The sequence below is a fragment of the Callospermophilus lateralis genome, chromosome 5, assembly GCF_048772815.1.
Source record: "Callospermophilus lateralis isolate mCalLat2 chromosome 5, mCalLat2.hap1, whole genome shotgun sequence".
NCBI classification, from domain to species: domain Eukaryota; kingdom Metazoa; phylum Chordata; class Mammalia; order Rodentia; family Sciuridae; genus Callospermophilus; species Callospermophilus lateralis.
In genome coordinates this window covers 153,432,329-153,437,575 of record NC_135309.1, presented here as the reverse complement: position 1 = coordinate 153,437,575, position 5,247 = coordinate 153,432,329, and positions in this window count along the sequence as shown.

The window sequence follows — 5,247 nt, the reverse complement described above, 5'->3', positions numbered from 1 at the left end:
ACATATAATCAGATACAATGTAGAATGGAAGTAGAAAAAGAAGTCTTTCTCAAATTCTGATTTTCTGAGATATCAACAGTGATGGCATAGTGTTTTAAAGACAATGACTGGTCAAAAGACCTGCATAGGTATTTCTCCAAGAGATTATATAAATGGTTAATAAGCAGATATAAAGATGCTCAACACTACTAATCATCAAAGAAATGCAAGTCCAAACTAGAATGAGATTCCAATTTATACACATTAGGTTGACTGTTAAAAAAAAACACCAGCCAGGTGTGGTGGCATACACCTGTAATCCCAGCAGCTCCGGAGGGTGAGGCAGGAGGATTGTGAGTTCAAAGCCAGCCTCAACAAAAGTGAGGTGCTAAGCAACTCAGTGAGACTCTGTCTCTAAATCAAATACAAATTAGGGCTAGGGATGTGATTCAGTGATCAGGTTCCCCTAAGTTAAATCTCCAGTGCCCCCCACAAAAAAATACCAGAAAGTAATAAGTATAGACTGGGGGTATATCTCATTGGTAGACATTTTTCCACATATGTGTGAGGTCCAGGGTTCAATCCCCAGCAGTGCAAATACTAATAAATGTAGGAGAGGACGTGGAACAGTCGAAATTCTCAGATGTTGCTGGAGGGAATCTTTTCCACTCTGGAAAATAGTATAATTGTTCCTCAGAAAGTTAACAGAATTACCATGTGATCTGACAACCCCATTTGTGGTGTATACTTGAAAGAAGTAAAAGCCTAGATTCAAACAGATATTTGTACACCTATGTTCATAGAAGCATTATTCAAAATAGCCACAGAGTGAAAGCAATCTAAATGTCCATTGATAGATGAATAAATGGATAAAATGTGGCACATATGTGCGATGGAATATTATTCAGCCTTAAAAGGAAGAAAATTCTGACATGTGCTACGACATGGATGAACTTTGAAAACATTATGCTAAGAGAAATAAGCCAGTCACAGAAGTACAAATACCCTATGATTTCACTCACCTGAGGTATCTAGAACAGCCAAACTCACAGAACAGAACAGTGGTTGCCAGAGGCTGGAAGGAGAGAGCAATAGAAAGTTAGCATGTATTGGGTGTGGAGTTTCCATTTGGAAAAGAACAAAGTTCTGGAAACAGATGGTTGGTGATAGTTGCACAACAATGTGAACCTACTTAACAGTACAAATAGTTACCAAATAATACACTTAAAAGCAGCTAAAGTGGTAAACTTTGTATATTCCCCCTCCCACATACAAAGACAATGAATTTGGATAAAGACAGTCAGAAGTGAGTATAGGCTAGAAAATGTCACTGATTCTCTGTAGGAAGTCAGCTCGTTGCCACCACGCATTCATCCATGGGGTCATTCAGTGAATACTGGATAACTGCATTCCACTTGCCAGGCATCATTCTTGTATGCAAATTAGAGCAAGTGGTCCACCTTCTCCCTTGGCAATATTCCTGTGAGAGGAGGACATTTAACTGGACATCAGTCTACCAGCATGCTCTGCAAGGGAGTGAAGATTTCAATTATCCAAACAAAGGCTACTGTTTTCATAACCACTGTCAACTTGTCCTAGCCTCAGGCTGGCCAGGATATGAATGAATGACCCCTGAGTGAAATGAAGGGTTTGACAAAGCAATGGAAAATTTATTTTGCTAAGTCTTTAATGGTTCTGGATATTCCACATTCCATTTCAAAGTTCAAATGGTCAAGAAAACCTTATAAAAACAAAAATTCTAATTAAATACTTGCTAGGAACTATTGACCAGATTTTTTTCTTTCTTCTGATGTGATCACAACCCTCCATGCAAACAATTAGAGGTTTAGCTGTTGCCCTGGCCATTCATTCTGAACTCTCCGGGGTCATTATCAGTGGCTTCTGAGCACCATGCTAGGCGCTGCCTATGGTTTTGGTCATTCTTAGGTGGATATTTTGGTGGTGATTTGTGTAAACATTTCAGATAAGTTTCTTTCTACTGAAGTTTTTGCTGGACTCAATCTTTTTTTAAAAAAAATCTTCTTTAAAAATTTTTGTTCTTTTTAGATATACATGACAGTAGAATGTATTTTGACATATTATACATACATGGAGTATAACTTATTCTAATTAGGACCCCTTCTTGTGGTTGAACATGATGTGGAGTTACACTGGTCATGCATTCATATATAACATAGGAAAGTTAGGTCTTATTCATTCTACTGCCTTTCCTGAACCCAGTCTTTAACTACCCATTTGTTATGGTTTGATATGAGGTGTCCCCCAAAAGTTCACATGTGAGACAATACAAGAAAATTTAGAGGCGAAATGATTGGGTTATTAATGCTTTAACCTAATCAGTGGGTAAATCTAACTGAATGGATGAACTGGGTGTTAACTGTACGCAGATAGGGTCGGGGTGGAGGAGCTTGGTCAATGAATGAGGGGTCATGCCTCTGGGGTACATATTTTGTCTTTAGTGAGCAGAGCTCTCTCTGCTTTCTGTTTGCCATGTCCTGAGCTGGTTTCCTTCACCACACCCGCCTCCGGCTTAGAGCAAATTGGCCATCTATGAACTGAGACCTCTGACAGTGAGAGCCCCAGTAAATTTTTCCTCCTCTAAAACTGTGCTTGTCAGGTCTTTTGGTCACAGCAGCAAAAAAAGATGATTAAAAATACCATAAAAACTCAAGCTCTGAGTGAGGTACTAGGGACTCTAGGTCAGATACTAGGGTACTAGGTTCTACCCCACAAAGTGCTCCCGATCTCTTAAAAAAATCAATAGCTTCGTGATTGTTCAGACATGTGGTGAATCATACAAGGGCAGTCCCAAAAGCCCACAGGAAATCTTTACATGTGTTCATGTTTTCTTTTTCTTCAAAGTAATTTTTTAATGAAGCATTATTTTTTAAACAAGATACAATTAGCTTTATTATTTATAGACGCTGTAATTGTTAACCTGGACAGAAAAAGATGAACTTTACTGAGCAACTAAGGACAATATTTAGAAAATTTAGTTAGTTGGCTCAGTATTAGATTGAGATGCAGAAATTATTATTCTTTATGTATATAAATGACCTCATTTATATATTTGTATATTTGACCTCATTTGTATAGGCTCAACAATTAGGATCAACAATTTTAATTTGTATATTAATTTGTATATTGACCTCATTTGTATATAATTAGGCTCAACAGTTTTAAGTCATTTATTGCTTTATAGTAACATTGCTCTGTACACGCAAGATCTTATAGAAGATCATAGGAAAAGATACAAAACATTTAGCAATAATATTGGGAGAAAATTTCCAGGATCTATATTGTGTCTTTTATTCAATTAATATTTATATGATGTTTATAGGTCAAGCACTATTATGAAGGTTTTATACATAAAACCCTTAATCTCCATTTACAAAAACTATCAATTAGACGATCTTATAGACCCGTTTCACAGACTAGGACACGGGGGCACAGAAATCACTGAGTAACTCACGGAAGACCATGTGGCTGATGTGCTGGCAAGCTGGGCAGTCTGGTTCCAAGGTTTAAGTCCTTAAGTACCACTCTAAAAGACCTTGAACTCAGCTTTTGGAGTAACAATGAACATTATAGTCAACCACAAAACCTAATGTGTATTAATTGAAGGGATTTTAGGCCAAATCCAAACAGCAGTGTTCATAAATATTATCTTGTGGGAGGGAGGAAAACTGGCTCATTTGTTTTGTGGTTAAAGGACTTAAGTAAATTTTATTTTATTATACCAAGAGAAATTAGTTCTGGTATTTTTAGTTTCTAGAATGGACAATTTGTCCTTGCCACTGCTCATAACCTTGTTTTGGTTTAATTAGGCTCAACAATTTTAAGTCATTTATTTGGTACAAGTAACATTGCTCTATACACACAAGTGATGGCTTATGGCTGTAGAGAACTACCCCTCAAAGTTAAATATCTGATTTGGATTAAAAAGTACTTTGTTTTTGTTTTTTTCCCCGCTAAACAAACTGCAGAGTTTGGGAACATTTTTATTATCTTCTGTAAATCATGGTTGGCAGAATGGTTTGATGGTTGAGAAGTGACACCTCATTCAAATTGCGCTATTACTTAATGGGACTCAGTTTCCTCTTCTGTGACAGTACCTACCTCATGCGTGAGTGTGAGGACTAATGAAATAGTACATGTAAAGGGTATGTCTATGCCCACGGTCTGATATCTGCTGTCCTAAATGCCTGGCATTATGTCAACTGATTTTGCTCCAATGTGGATTTTACGGGAATTACCTAAGATTTATGATCCTTTAATACTTTGTTCTGAGACTCAAGGAGAAAAAAGATTCAGTTACTTTTAGATGTTGCCTCAAGGATACTGAAGCCACATAAACTTCCAGACTGTTTTCCACATTTTTCTTTAGTTATGGAACTTTTCTTTCGGAAAGCGGCCAGGACATTTCACATGCAAATCTGTTTGTCTCTGGGAATTGCATATTTTGGAGAAAAGGGTTGGGCTTATCAGGATTTTCATTTTCTTCCCTTTTCTTTTGAAAAAAGGGTCCATCGGATTAGGAAATCAGGAGCAAAGAGCCTTGTGTCTTTTTATTGTTGCATGGTTTATTTTTACTGCTTGCTACTCCCATATTTTTTTCCTTTCCATAAACCATTTAATAAGAGGAACCAGTTTGGTCAACAACGTACTTACTCTGCTCCTAAAGTAAACTGTGAGATCTAAGTAAGCTTAAGCCTGGTCTGCTGACCCAAGGGGAAAGAAAACTATTTTCTTTCCCCTTAGATTTGCCTATCTAGTGGAACATCCCTGTGCAGGCAGCTACGTCTGGATTCCAGTCTCGGGAGGGGCGTGGCTGACAAGCTTTAATACACGGGCGAAGGAAAGGGACTCACTCGCTATTTTGCCCTGGTCCCTCTATCCCATCAGCCACCCTCCCCCACCCCGGGGTTTACTTGCTTCCCACCCCATGGACTTTTGAAATAAAGTGCCAGGGAGACCATGGGATCCATTCCTGTTACACTGCCAGAGTGCTGCCCCAAGAGCAGCCTCGAGAGCCTCGCCTGGACGCCGCAAGGAGCCTACGGACCCATCGCAGAGCATTAGACGCCCCTGCGCAGCCCAGGCCTGCGACCCCGACGGCGCGCGGAGGCCCCGCCCCCAGCCCGCTCCTCGGCCTCTGATTGGTACCCCGGCGCGTCAGTCAGTGACCAGGGCAGGAGCGCAGACGGCCGTCACCGCCCCCCGCCTCTCGCGCCGCTGGCGGCGGGG